The sequence below is a fragment of the Dromiciops gliroides genome, chromosome 3 (assembly GCF_019393635.1).
Source record: "Dromiciops gliroides isolate mDroGli1 chromosome 3, mDroGli1.pri, whole genome shotgun sequence".
Taxonomy (NCBI): domain Eukaryota; kingdom Metazoa; phylum Chordata; class Mammalia; order Microbiotheria; family Microbiotheriidae; genus Dromiciops; species Dromiciops gliroides.
Window position 1 is genome coordinate 448,607,124 of NC_057863.1, and position 14,825 is coordinate 448,621,948.

At 37.4% G+C, this 14,825-nt stretch overlaps 1 non-coding gene across 1 annotated transcript; it reads left to right on the plus strand.

The window, feature by feature from the left end:
- Positions 1 to 327: 327 nt before the first annotated feature.
- Positions 328 to 434, plus strand: LOC122752128. Its single transcript, XR_006355926.1, has one exon. It is a non-coding gene; the product is annotated as a U6 spliceosomal RNA (small nuclear RNA).
- The last annotated feature ends 14,391 nt before the right edge of the window (positions 435 to 14,825 follow it).

Genomic DNA, 14,825 nt, shown 5'->3' on the forward strand with positions numbered 1-14,825 from the left:
AGTTTAGAGTCATTATGGTTCTGTCTAGCCTTAAATCCATGAAGCTCTCTACTAAAAAGCACTTGAATATGAACCAGCACATTTTATTCATCTTTGGATGTACATGAATTATGTCAAACCATATGACTTCATGGGGTACAAAAAAAATTAGTTCCCTCTTCCTTTTAGAGCTTTTTTTTCAATGATATCAAAATGTCATCCACATTTAATAAATGTAAAATTATTAAAATACACTAGGAATTGATAGAAAATGAAAACTTTGAGCTTGAATAAAAGATCAAATTTAAACAATGGATGAAGATAATACTTTTTAAAAAACTGCACCTTGTGCTCACTTCGGCAGCACATATACTAAAATAGAAATGATACAGAGAAGATTAGCATTGCCCCTGTACAAGGATGACATGCAAATTTGTGAAATGCTCCATATTAAAAAAAAACACCTGCATCTCTTCTAGGCAAGAGATATTTAGAATAATGCTATCAAGGAGAATGCTATAGATAAATATATTGAGAGATTCACTAGAATACTGAAATCAAAACTCATGGGAAAGAATAACATATTTAAAGCAATACACACTTACATATGAACATGTTCAGAACCATAAAATGAACCCTAACCATGTTGAACAAGTACTAGACTCAGATAGATTTGTTTGTTGGAAGGGATGTGGCAAAAATGGGACACCAACCTGTTGGTGGAGTTGCGAACTGATCCATCCATTCTGCAGAACAATTTAGAACTATGCCCAAAGAGCTATACAACTGTGCATACCCTTTGATTCAGCAATAACACTGCTAAGTTTATATCCCAAAGACATCTCCCAAAAGAGAAAAAAAATAGTTTGTCCAAAAAATTTTATAGCAGTTCTTTTTGTGGTGGCTAAGAATTGGAAACTGTGTAATTTAAGATTCTAAATGTGGATTCTAATGTGTTCCCCCAGTTTGGGGGAAACTGACTAAAAATCACTGATAAAACGAGTTTAGGTTTTTAACGGTTTATTGGAAAATAGAAAGAAAAGGATTGAGAACAGAATTCTAACAGCCTAGCATTCCTATCTTTCCTCAAATTTCCTGTGAAGTCCTCTGCCGCCACCACCATCAAGTCCGGAACCCAAAAAGGCAGCGCTCTCTGCGCAGGCTCCCTTTCCTCCTTCCTGTCTCCTCCCAGACCATAGGAGGCTCCTCCAGTTGATTGGCTGGTAGACTTGATAGACAGCACCCATGAACAAACGTCATTTCCTGACGCCAAGGAAAAGCCACAATGCCTCTGAGGCATTTTCCTCATGGTGGAGCTCTCCACAGCAAGTCTCCAGTAGGTGGCGTCATTCCAATCATTACAAAATCAAAGCAATGCCCATCAATTGGGAAATAGCTAAACAAGCTGTGGTATATGATTTTAATGGAAGATTATTGTGCTATAAAAAAATGACAAACAAGATGATTTCAGAATGGCCTTGTGGGGACCAATTTTTAATTGGGGAGTGCTAGCTAAGCGGCTCACCGCAATCTTGGGGCAAGGAAGGAGACTGGCAGCCTCCCTCAAAACAGAACAATATTTATTTTAACAAAAATGAACTTTAAAAAAAACACAAACAGGATCAGTAGGATCAAGGGAAAGGAAATAAAATGGGGAAAGGGAAATTATAATACCTGAAAAATTACCACCGCCCAGGAATCAGCTGAAAACACACAGCAGAACGCTTGTCGCTTTCCAGCTTCCACCTAGAATACCCAATTCTCCTCCCCCAAACCCAAAAACACCCCACACAGTCCCAGCCAATGGGATGGCCACTCTGACAGTAACATGACTGCCCTCACTAAGCTTCCAATCATTATAATTTTGCCAGGCCCATGTAGGCAAGTGGTGATGACAACCAGTGGGTGGAGCACTGTTCGGTTTGCGGAGCCCCAGGCCAGTGTGCACCTCAGCATAAAAACCTCAAATAACAATTAATTCTTTACAGCCTAGAATGACTTATAAGAACTGATGTATAGTGAAGTGAACAGAACCAGGAGAACTCTGTGGATGATGACAGCAATATTGTTTGATGAAGAACTGTGAATGACAACTATTCTCAGTAGTACAATGGTCCAAAGTAATCCCAAAGGACTAACGATGAAACATACTATCTAACTCTAAAGAAAAAACTGATATTGATTGAATACAGACTGAATCATGATGTTTTTCTACTTTTTTTCAATTTTTTTCTTTTATTCAGTTTCTTATATGTTATGGGCTTAGCACCCCAGAAGTTCTCTGGGGTACATCAAAGAACCTTCTCCTTGAGAAACAAAACCAAAGGAAAGACACACCTAAAGTGATAAGAGGAACCAGATCAAGATTTAGCTAGCTCAGGGACCATCACCCTCCATTCCAGTCACCCCCACCCCTGGGGAGATAAGATTAGGTGTGGCTGCTGCCTTTGTGGCTGGAGGAGCAGAGAGATGGCTGGAGATATCCATAGCCACCCCTCACCTAATTACCCCAGCCACCACCAGTGGGGGATGGTCCTCCCTCAATAAGGGAACTTTCTGTAATCAGATGATCACCCCCATCAGTCCTCTATAAAAATACCTGCCTGTCTTGCTCAAGGAGATAGGTATCTCAGAGCCATGCCTCTGTGCTATGCCTTCTCCCCATGAGAAGAAGTCTAAAGATTTTTCTCTTGGTTTCCCTTCCCCAGCCCCTAAATAAACTATTATCTTATTCTATTAGATTTGTGTGCAAGAGGGTGTAATTCTTTAAAGAGGACTTCCTAAGGACCCCAAACCCCTACCCCATCCCAAAACCCCCACCCAATGTCCACATAACATAACACAAAATGACTAATGAGGTAATGTTTTACACAATTACACATGTATAACCTATATCTGATTGCTTGCCACCTGGGGGGGGGGAGGGGAAGGAAGGAAGAAGGGGTAGAATTTGGAACTCAAAACTTTAAATAAAAGTTATTATTATTATTAAAAAGCAAGGGCTTATCCTTCATTATTGAATTTTTTCTGGCTTTATTCATAATTACTTTGATTTAATACTCCCCTTAACGTGTTTCCCATTTATTTATGTGCTATCACCCCTTATTGAAATTAAAGGGGGGTGAGTGCAAAAGGAGATACAAGCAGAGTAGTTACAGTACTATTTTGAGATGTTTTAATGAATGATTTAAATGACTACATAGTCCAGTAGATCAACTGTGTGAAAAAATGGAATAAATTATTAAAAAACTTTATTCAAAAAACCCATGTTGATGAGTATTTGGTAAAGTTCCCTTATTTTTTCAGAGAAACTGTATGAATACCTAGTCTAACAAATTAAAGGTCCCTTATGGTAACAGAGATTGAACCTGTCTGATATGCAAATAATCAGACATTCCTAAATACAATAGAAGCACAAACTACTCAGGCTTCTCTTGAGTGTTAGAGGCATCATTGTCTGTAGTTTTGGCTTCCTAACATCCCTGAGCCAATTGGGAGTGGGGGTGGGGAGGTACTTGGATCTTTCTTATCTGCAAAGGTCCCCAAATCCTTCCTGCCTCACATCCACATCGTTTTCAAGAAATGAGTTATCAGACTGATTTGTGTTGTACAAAAGGAATTAGGGCCATCTTTTTTCAAACCAAAGAAGCAGGGAGTTAATCGTTCTTGACCTGGCTGATCAAGGGTCTGCATGACTTCCCCTTCCACCTGCTTAAATACTCTTCCACATCTCATTGGAATCTAAGAGATTTCCCATGCAATTGCATGTAATTAAGTTGCTGAAAAGAATGAAAATGGGTGCTTGTCTTTGTAACTGTTTCTGTTTAACAATATAAACTAAGTTATAGAAATCTCACTTTTCACATATAAATTTTGTGTCAAAGAATGAAGGAAAAACCCAGGTACTTTTCAAGAACTAACACTCTCTCTCTGACTGTGTGCCTCCCTACATCTCTTTTCCTCTCTGTTTCTCTGTCTGTCTGTCTGTCTATGTGTCTCTTCCCCCACCCTGTTTCTTTCACTTTGCTCTCTCCAGCATTGCACCTGAGTTATGGTGTCCATGGAGCTCCTTAGACAATCTCTCTTACACAGCTAACAAACAGAATATCAAGATTTTATTTGTCTGGCAGGAGATTTCCCCATTCTCTTGCAGTGAAAGTCATCTTTAATTCTTCTCTTTGCCAGATGCAGCTATTTCTTAGTTCTGCTAGCTACCACTTTAAGGCTTGTCTGCCTTCAGGCCCTCACCATTCTCCTAAATCGGTAGGGAATGGAAGTGGAGGGAAATGGGAGTAAGAAAGGAACATCCCAACCAATTACTTCTTCTGGATTCAAGTTTTTAAGTGCCACAATGACTCTCCCCTGAAACTATCAACTAAGCTTTTTTTTTCTTTCTTTTAAATGGCCATAGCTAACACAAATTCCCTGAGAATTCTCATGAAAAGTTTGAATAAAATAAGAGGTATTATCTCAGACAATTACCCATTTTACAGATGGTGTTCTATAGGTTACACTATTCATCCAGTAAAATTCATGTAGGGCTAATTACTTCCATTAATGATCTCTATCCCACAATGTATTCTACTAAAAAAAAAAAAAAACAAGAAAAAAAAAAACAATGGAATGTAACATATGTTAATGACCTTTAAAGCTCTGTAATGACTAAGCCCTCTCAATGTCTTTGGTAGTGGAGGATACTGCTTCTTACTAAAAAAAAAAGAAAAAGGAAAAGAAAACAAACAAACAAACAAAAAAACCCTTTCTTTTTATTTTTATGGGGTTTTTATAGCGCTATTTACTTTCCAATCACACAACCCAGATCCTTCCATTTTAACAAAAACAGAAAAACATAGAACTCCAATAAATTAACCGCGACTAACAAAGTGTGCAGCATTTTGTGTAGGTCATCACCTTTCTATGAAGAGAAGGGAGTCATACTTCATTGTCAGTCCTCAAATCAAGATTGTTTATTACATCATTTGAATTCTAGTGTTTTTAGTGTTGTTTTCCTTTATGTTGCCACAGCTATTGTAGCTTTCACTATTAGTTTTGCTTCCCTTACTGTGCATGTGTTCATACACATCTCTTCAATTTCTCTGAGATCTTCATATTTGCTCCTTTTTTAATGACAATATTCCTGTTCATTTGTATTCCACAATCTATTAGCTATATCCCAACTGTATGAGATGATTATGGATTTGAGTCAGATTAAACTTTGAGGATGAGGTCTGGAAGATACCCAGCCCCCAGTATAATTAGTTTCTCTGTCTTTGCTTAAAGTTTTATCACTTGTCAGTTCTACCAATTAGCACTATTTACTTTAGTCTCCCCATGTGTCAGCTACAACTTAGTTTATGGCCTGTAATAAAAATCGTGTCTCTGACCAGTCTGCCTAGCCCTCTCACATGTCAGAACCCCCAGTCCCTGTCATGGATTAATTGCAATCAGATAGGAGAATGATTTCTGCCTCCCCTTTTCTTTGACATTCCTCAACCCCTGGTACTCATTACTCCCCCACTTCTCCTTTCCCTCTTCCCTCAGTTTGACCTTGTTCCCCCTCCCTTTCCCCCCTTGTTCCTGGAACATGTATACATGTCTCCATACATTGATCATGAGCTAAGCACACACCCTGGGTGAGACAGGATTGGATGTTAGATTGGGAGCTCACCCTAGTGCATGTAGGGACTTGCCTCCCCCCAAAATTCCTATAAAAACCCAAAGTTTGAGTCAATTATTGCAGCTTAATCTCAGGAATGAGTTTGCCCATTCTTGCGAGAATGTAATAAATCTGTATCTGCTTGACTTGGTCGTCTCAAGTTATTTGGGTAAACTGAGGCAATTTGTACGAAACACAACTGAGCAGCCCATACTCTGTTTTCAGGGTTTTGTTTTGGTTTTTTGATGACAAAAAGGTTACTACAATATTTTTCCCCCAGAGGAACTTTCCCTTTGTATTTGATATCTTTGGGGGTGTATGCCTAGTAGTTGGATTGCTTCCCATCCATTATACCACATTACATCTCTTTGCTTGTTTCTTTTTTTTAAAACAAACTTTGTTTCATTCAACCTGGTTAAAGACAAAGTGTCTAGGTAACTTATTTTTTTCTTACTGTATTTTATATATTTATTTGATTTTTGTGGCCAATTGCTATTTATAATTATTTAGGGGAAGGCATGTTTTAGTGAATGCAGATGCAGGGTCAGTTCAATTCTACTATCAAGGAAGAAAAATTCATCCTTAGCATCACTTCCTACCATCCTATTTGCCTTTTTGGAGATCCACAATTTTAAGGAGGAGGTAATTACCGGTATCTTAAAACTGCCCATAGAAGACAAGGATTCCACATGGTGGTGTTTCATCCATGACTCTTCTCCCTGTGTCAAATGTTCTAAACCATTCCTGACCTTATTCTCCTAAAAGAAAACAATGAAATCAACTTGTCTGACTTATGTTCTAGCCTACAGGATATAAACTTCACGAGAGTTCAAACTGCTTTATTTTTGTCTTTTTATCTGAAGCACCTACCATGATGCAAGAACTTAACAAATGCTTGTTGATTTTCTCCTCTTAATGAATACTTTTTTTTGGAATGTGACTAATAATCTGATCTGCATTAAAAACCATTAATCAGTTAGTGCATTAACCCTTTTCCACATACAATAAGGATATTGTAATAAGAATTCTTCAGTGCCTTAAATTATATAAAAGAAGTGGAAGTTTCAGGTTTGAAGACTCACCTGAATCATTTTAAATTTTTTTCTTCTTTTTCTTTTCTTTTCTTTTCTTTTCTTTTCTTTTCTTTTCTTTATTTTTCCTTTCTTTTTCTTTCCTTTTTTTTTTCAGAAGCACTGAGCTAGACTGTTAAGACAAAAATTTGTCTTAGGCACACTGTGTTTTCTGCAGTACTTTCTATTCCTATTTGCTTTGTTTGGCCACAAACATTGGCTTTGTTCTCAATATCACAGAGCCCTTCATATTGGGAGAAGAAATGGGAGGCATTCTAGTCTGCCTCAAGTATCATGTGCAAAACTGTTAGCAAAATTTGAACTTCAGAATTTTTATTTTTAGTGTTGGTGACTGCAAGCAAAAAGAACACAATTTGATTTGTAGTCAGCTGGCTAAACTGGTGATATTGGACATTAGAAGAATTCTATTTAGAAGTTTAAACTAAGGAGATTTAATATGGAAGTCACTGGATAGAGAGGACATTTTCAATCATGGACACATTTTATTGCTGCTTTTAAAGTGAGCTATATTTTCCTCTTGTCCCTGTATATCAATATTAAAACCTCCTTAAATGTAATTTACATACGGATAGATGATAGATAGATAGATAGATAGATAGATAGATAGATAGATAGATAGATAGATAGATAGACAGATACTTAATATCACATAATCGTAATCATAGATCTGGAAGAAATTTGAGAGTTTATCTTATATAAGCCACTCATTTTACAGATGAGGAAACTAAGTCTCAGGAAGGGAAAGAGACTTGACCAATGTCACACAATGTTTGAACTAGCACAAGAAGAAAATTTAGCTTCAATTTGAGTTCTTTTTCCACTACACTACACTGCTTTGAAGATATTTGTAATACATTTTAATCCACAGTAAAACAAACAAACAAAAAACATTAATTGAGAATTGTGAAAATTCCAAGATGAGTAGGCTGTTAATATTTATGAGAAAAAAGAAAAAATATTATAAAAGCAAATAAAATTTTAGATTACAATAATTTACCCTGGTTAAAAATATGAACCATTCAAGCACCTTATAACCTTGAAACATTTATGTACAGACAATAGATAAGCTGATTACAAACCACTTTTATCTATTCATTAAAACAAACCTCCTAAGGACCAAAGCTAGGCAATTATATATATATATATATATATATATATATATATATATATATATATATATATATTTCTTATGGCTATGTGTGATCTATTATTTGGTTGGCATAATTCAAGTTATCTCAGGTTATTTCCCCAATTCTTGTTTGTACAGGGTGGTTGGGTCTCCAGAGGGTAATTAACTACTTCTCTCCCCTCAGGGTTATATCAGTGGGAAACTCTAAAGTGGCTGAAGTTTCTAATGTTGTTGCTTATTATCCCTCTCTGGTGTATTCCCTAATATTGAACAACCATTTGACATTAATTAGTTTTTACAAGAGAATATTTAAAGAGAAGGTAGAGCAAGGAGAGAAGTTTAAAAACTTTTACCAAACCAGAGGCACATTCTCCCTTCTTTCCATACATAGAGGCTAGGCATAGTGAGCTCAAACATAGAGTATATATTAGGTCAGGCACACATTTGGAGAACACATGGGGCTGACAGGTAGCTTGTGACTCCTTGTCCTGTAAGTCCTTTTCTGCTTTAGAGTAGGCCTCACTGGGGCAGCTAGGTAGCACAGTAGATAAAGCACCAGCCCTGGATTCAGGAGCACCTAAGTTCAAATCCGGCCTAAGATGCTTGACACTTAATAGCTGTGTGACCCTGGGCAAGTCACTTAACCCTCATTGCTCCACAAATAAAAAAGGAAAGAAAGAAAGAAAGAAAGAAAGAAAGAAAGAAAGAAAGAAAGAAAGAAAGAAAGAAAGAAAGAAAGAAAGAAAGAAAGAAAGTTTAGACCTCACCAAGTTCCCTTTAGGTAGTACTCTCTGCAGTAGTCAAGGAGTTCTCATGTTTAGCTGGGCTGGTTCCTTCCAGGTTGTGGTGTCTTGACTTTTGGATCAATCCACTTTTGGACTGGATTAAGTAAGTCAGATTTTTTGGGATGACTCCTCACCAGACAGATACTGCTGCCACTGGTTACTGACTTTAATTGTCAGGGGGAGCTTGGACTGCTTTGATCAATCTCCTGGTTACCTGGGTTTTCAATCTCAGTACACTCAATCATCTAAGACCAGGAAAGAATGAACACCAAAGATGCAGAAGTTTCACACCTTCACAGGCAGTGGTGAGGGAACACAACTTGGCTATGTCTCTTTTCTACCTGGCAGCAGGAATTCTCATTCAAAAACCTTCAGGGAAGAGAAGAAAGGGCCTCTGCTTGCACCTTTCTTATACACATTCAGTTCTGGCTCATTGTCTTATTTATCATCAGTCCTTTTGGAATCCCAGCTATCCAGAAAGCTCTTGGCCATTGCACAATGCGAGCATCTCAGTCACTTATGTCTAGAAGCCTCACCAAACCTCCACATATTGGGCTGAAATGAGGTGGGAGATAGTTTCTATGCTCTGAAGCAGGCACATTTAATTAAATGGGGCAAGCACACCCCAAGTTTCTATATGTTAAGCTGCAATGCTAGCTGAGAGTGCCCCAAAGTGGAGAAGAGCAGAAAAGAAAGATGGAGTACATATACTTGAAAGCAGATTCATGGGCTATATAGTTTTGCAGGTCCTTGAAGACTCTCTAGTCATTAAATATAGTGAATATATTTTAATTACAAATATTTTATTTATCATATATATTATATACATTTATACACAGATGTATTATATATGGAAACTAAGGCTCAGAATGCCCTCAAGGTTTTCTAGATAGGACAAGTGGTACAGTGGAGAAATGAGTCTGAAAGACCTTAATGACTCTGGAAAGCTTGGAGCATAAAAGACCATAGTAATGTAGTTTATTAGCCTCAGACTCCACAAGCAGAGCTTCCCCATCCCCTCTGTTTCAGCTGTGGGGGGCCTCTGAGCCAGGCTAAGCTGGCTGGACTAAAACCCCCAAGCCATGGGTGTAGCACGGTTTGGCCCCTTTCGCACAGCAGAAAGGCCCAAGAAAACCCTCAGGGACACTGGGGTTTGCTTCACCCAGCCCCAGCTGTAGGCTTGTGCAACGTGGGAGTTGGCCGGCCAAGGGACAGCCAGCCCCGAGTTTCACCTGATAGCAGGTTAATAAAAAGGGGGGCTGACAAGACAAAGGAGGGGAGACAGTACAGGAGGATGGAGAAAGTGAGAAAGGGCTATGATACAGAGAGGGTAGAGATGCTGTGGAGGGCAGATAGACAGAGGAAGAAGCCTTATGGAGTAAGGGGCTTTTCAGGGTTCAGCAGCAGTGCAGAAAGGGAAGTTAGATGGAAAGGGGGGACACTAGAAGAAAGTAGCTTGGTACAGAGACGCTAAGAAAGTTGCAGGCATGGCAAAGATTAAGCACAAGTAGCGACAGCAGAGAGATGCGCCAGAAAGCACTCAGGTTGTACATTTTATTTTCCTGTATTCTTAATTTTAAATTGTATCTCATAAATAAATCCTCTGCTGTTAAATTGCAAGAGGCTTCTTAATCTTTTGCTTATCAATTTGGGAGCAGAGCAGTGTGGAGAAATTTTTAAAAGGATCTAACAGATTGACTTAGGAAATTATAGAAGTCAGATAGCCAGCCAGTAAAAAATCCCCAGATTAGTCCTCCAGTTAGATTAGGCCCCCAGTTAGATTAGGGCCCAGCTAGTCAGTTAAAATATTTTTACGTTTGAATGGTGACCCGGATGGGACTTATGGCCCAATTATAATTTTTCTAAAATAATTTTTCATATAAATTCAGTTATATAAATTTTTCAGATAGGATTAGTTAAGTTAATTTTTTTACAGCAATTTAGTGTAGCAGCAGCCTGATAGGCCTGGGTCCAGTTAGGGATGCTCTGGCCCTGAGGGGAAAACTATGAAAATAGGGAAATACAACTGATCAGCTCGTTGGGGTCACTTAGAGATTACTCGTTCCTTGGAGAAGCAAAGTAGTTGATCAACCAGGTAGTGGTTGGTCAAACATAATAAAGCAGCCACCCAGAAAGCGGGGCTCCTTGAATTTACAAACAGGAGTTTAGTTTGGACCAGTCATATTTGCTATGTAATTAGGATGAGGTAGTGACAATAATCTCAAGTTAGAAATGTGGAATTTTCAAACTGCTGTAACTTCTTGCCTCTATAAAATTGTGATCTTTGGGGGCAGCCAGGTGGTACAGTGGATAGGGCACTGGTCCTAGATTCAGGAGGACCTGAGTTCAAATCCAGCCTCATACATTTGACACTTACTAGCTGTTTGACCCTGGGCAAGTCACTTAACCCTCATTGCTCCACACACACACACACACACACACACACACACACACACACAAAATAATAATGTGTTCTTCTCTTTTGCTTGGTGAGTTGAAGTTATACCTGTTCTTCAAGCCATATCTCTATGGCTCTCTGGTTAAACCTCCCCAGAAGTTGAAGTTAAACTTCTTCTCCCAGTCATACCTGTATGTGCTGTCTGGTTAAGGAACATGCCATAAACCTGTACCTACCCAGGAGTTAAAGCCTAGGCTTCTTCTTCCAGCCATGCTTCTGTGTGCCAAAAAATAAAAACTTTTACTTAAATTTTGATTGGATTGTGTGGGCGAGTAATTCTTTGAAAGAGGAATGTTTTCAAGAGTTAAACTTGATAGCTATGATTGTAACTGTTTTTCATGACTCTAAATAACAATGTTGCTAACTCATATTCATTGTTTTTCTTTTGTCACAACAACGTGTGATGGTTAGTATAGACACTAGTTTTCCCATTTTATAGAAGTACTTGAGACCCAATTAAGTGATATGTCACAATTGGTATGCATTTAAATTATACTTTGAACTCCATCCTCTGACTCTAAACCAGTGTTTTTTCAAGCTACTATACTGCTTCTTAAGTAATAAATTCTCATCTAGAATTCTACAAATTAGACTTTTTCCCAATTTAGATTGGCTTTCCCTACCCATGTTTTAGTCCAAATCAGTGAGATTTTACTCTTATTCCTTTCCTAGATAAATGCAGTGATTTTTTTCTTGACAAAAGGCTCTTGTAATTTAGTTTATAGTTTTGCTTGCCTGTAACCAGGCCCCCTCTTCACTTCCAAACCATGCCACTGCATTCATACCCTCTAACAGTCCCCCCAATTGTCTTTCCCCACAAGAATATAAGTTCTCTGAGGGTAGAATCTGTCTTGCTTGTGTTTGTATCCCACAGAGCCCAAAACATAGTAAGTGCTTAATTAATCATATTATTATCTATTTATTCCACCATCTTATCTATCCATCCATCTTTCTACCTGCCTTTATAACTTGAAACTGAGGTAGAATAAAAAGGGCTGTGTTTTTTTTGTTTTGACACAGAAACTGGCAAATGAATATTTTAAATATAATTAACAAAATGGAATGTAAAAGAATAAGAAGTCCAAGTTGTAGAGGTGGCACTTAATAAAGAATTGTATTTCCTTATGTCTAAAATACTTTAGAGTGAAAAATTAATAAGGTAAAGTTCCAAAACTGAGACCCTTCAGCAGTAGTGACAGAACTGTAAGTAGTATCAAGTATTGAATAGGCAGATTGATAATTATTCCAGCTCTCTGGTTGGAGATAAGACTGACTTCCACATTCTTTGCTAATAATGCTAGAACAGGCTTTTTGTGTAAGTATTTGTTATGTTTAGGGGATGCAATTTTACAATTTGACAAACATTTATTAAACATCTCTGGTAGACATATTGTTGCTAAGATAACTCTGGATAAGTAGTACCCTCGGGAATTAAGTAAAATACAGTCATAAGAGTCTACATAACTTTCTTCCTTTCCTTAACTGCACTAAAAATGTCTTAATAGTTCTGCTACAGGGGAGGGAGCATTGATTCATGTTTTACCAGGGCCTTATAGTTGAGTGAATCATGTTTCTACTCTAGAAAACTCTTCTGCCAGTGTTAACCATCAGAATTGTTCTTCTATAATGTTCACTAAATGACTTGATTATGCAAATACAATATTAGATTTCCAGATAGGGCAAGAGGTCATTATATTCTGGATGAGTACTTCTCAATGCTTTTCCACATGGATCCACTTTCAGGGTCTTCATCCCTTGTGTCACAGATCCACCCTGAATTTAGTGGCTTAACTCTGACTTAGGGGCTCTAAAACTATGGTGGCAATACTTTTTTTTTCAGAATAAACCACTACTCAATTATAAATGTTATTGAATGTTCCATGATGGGGAAGGTCAGAGAAAAATTGAGGGCAGGGAAATAGTATCATAGATTTAGAGCTGAAGGCTATCTGATGGATATCTAATATCTAATGGATATCTAATTTAACACTCATTTTTTTCCATTTTTAAAAATCTCAATATATTTTTCAGTTACATGTAAAGATAATTTTGACATTTGTTTTTAATAAGATTTTGATCTCCAAATGTTTTTCCCTTCCTCCCTTCCCTCCCTTCTCCCCAAGACAGATGACAATTTGATATAGGTTATATATATACAATCACATTAGACATATTTCTTCATTAGTCATGTTAAAGAAGAATCAGAACAAAAGGGAAAAAACCCAAAAAAGAGTAGAAATAGTATGTTTCAATCTGCTTTTAGATTCCACAGTTCTTTTCCCTGTATGTAGAGATCATTTTCTATCATGAGTCTTTTGGAATTGTCTGAGATCAATGTTTTGCTGAGAAGAGCTAATCTCCCAGTTGATCATCACACAATGTTGCTGCTATTGTGTACAATGTTCTCCTGGTTCTGCTCACTTCATTCAGCATCAGTCTACTTAAGTCTTTCCAGGTTTTTCTGAAATCTGCCTGCTCATCATATCTTATAGCACAATAGTATTCCATTACATTCATAAACCACAACTTGTTAAGCCATTCCCCAATTGATGGTCATCCCCTCGATTTCCAATTCTTTGCCACCACAAAGAGAAATGTTATAAATATTTTTGTATATGTGGGTCCTTTTCATTTTTTATGACATCTTTGGGATACAGACCTAGTAGTGGTATTATTAAATCAAAAGGTATGCACAGACCCATAGCCCTTTGGGCATAGTTCCAAATTGCTCTGCACCCTCATTTATTTTTACAGATGAAAAAACTGAAGGTGAGAGAAGTTAAATAGTAACTCTCATTTATACAGCAACTACTATGTGCTAGGAATTATGCTAATCATTTTACAAATATTATTATATTTAATCCTTTCTACAACCCTGGGAGGTAGATGTTATTATCATCCCTATTTTAGAGTTGAGAAAACCAAGGCAGAAGTTAGATAACTTGCCAAGGTCACACAGCTAGTAAGTATTTTAGAATAGAGTTGAATTCTTGACTTCAGGCCCAGCTGTCTATCCATTGTGCCATCTATCTGCATAGTGTTAAATTCCTTGCTCAATCTCACAAAGTGAGTAAATGACACAACTGGTTTTCCAACCAGGTCCTCTGTCTCCCAAACCTGTATGCTTTTCATTCTACCAAGTAGGGACAGATAAGAATTTGGAGTGAGAGTATGAGAGTTCAGTTGAGACTTTTTGCAAATTCTTTCAAGAGTGTGTTTATGTTAAGAAAAAAAAAAGATAACTTGCATTTATTTCATTTTTAGCTTTCCAAAGCACTTATTACTCTATTCTCTCATCATTGGATTTGGAGCTAACTTATACAAGTATTAAGGATAATCAACAGGACCAGAGGAAATAATGATTCTTGGGAATACAATGATATATTAGTCCTCTTTGCTGAATTTAATCAAATTCATTTAAGTAATAACCTAAAAGTTGAAGTAGGAGGTGAGGAAAAAGAGTTTGAAGGAACAGTTCCAAAGACAAGGGTAACAAAAAGAAGAACATCAGAAAGATGACTCCCAAGGACTAACTTGACAAGCTGCTTTTATCTTTGTTTGCCTTCTCTCTGAATTAAGTCATTGCATAATTATGAGTAGGAAATTTCTTTAGCTAGTGCATGGTTCTATGATAAAATAATGGAATTTGGCAGATACCCAGAGGCCCCACCTGATTGATTTAGTATTGTTTGAATTGGGTAAGAATAAGAAACTGACTAAGTACCCA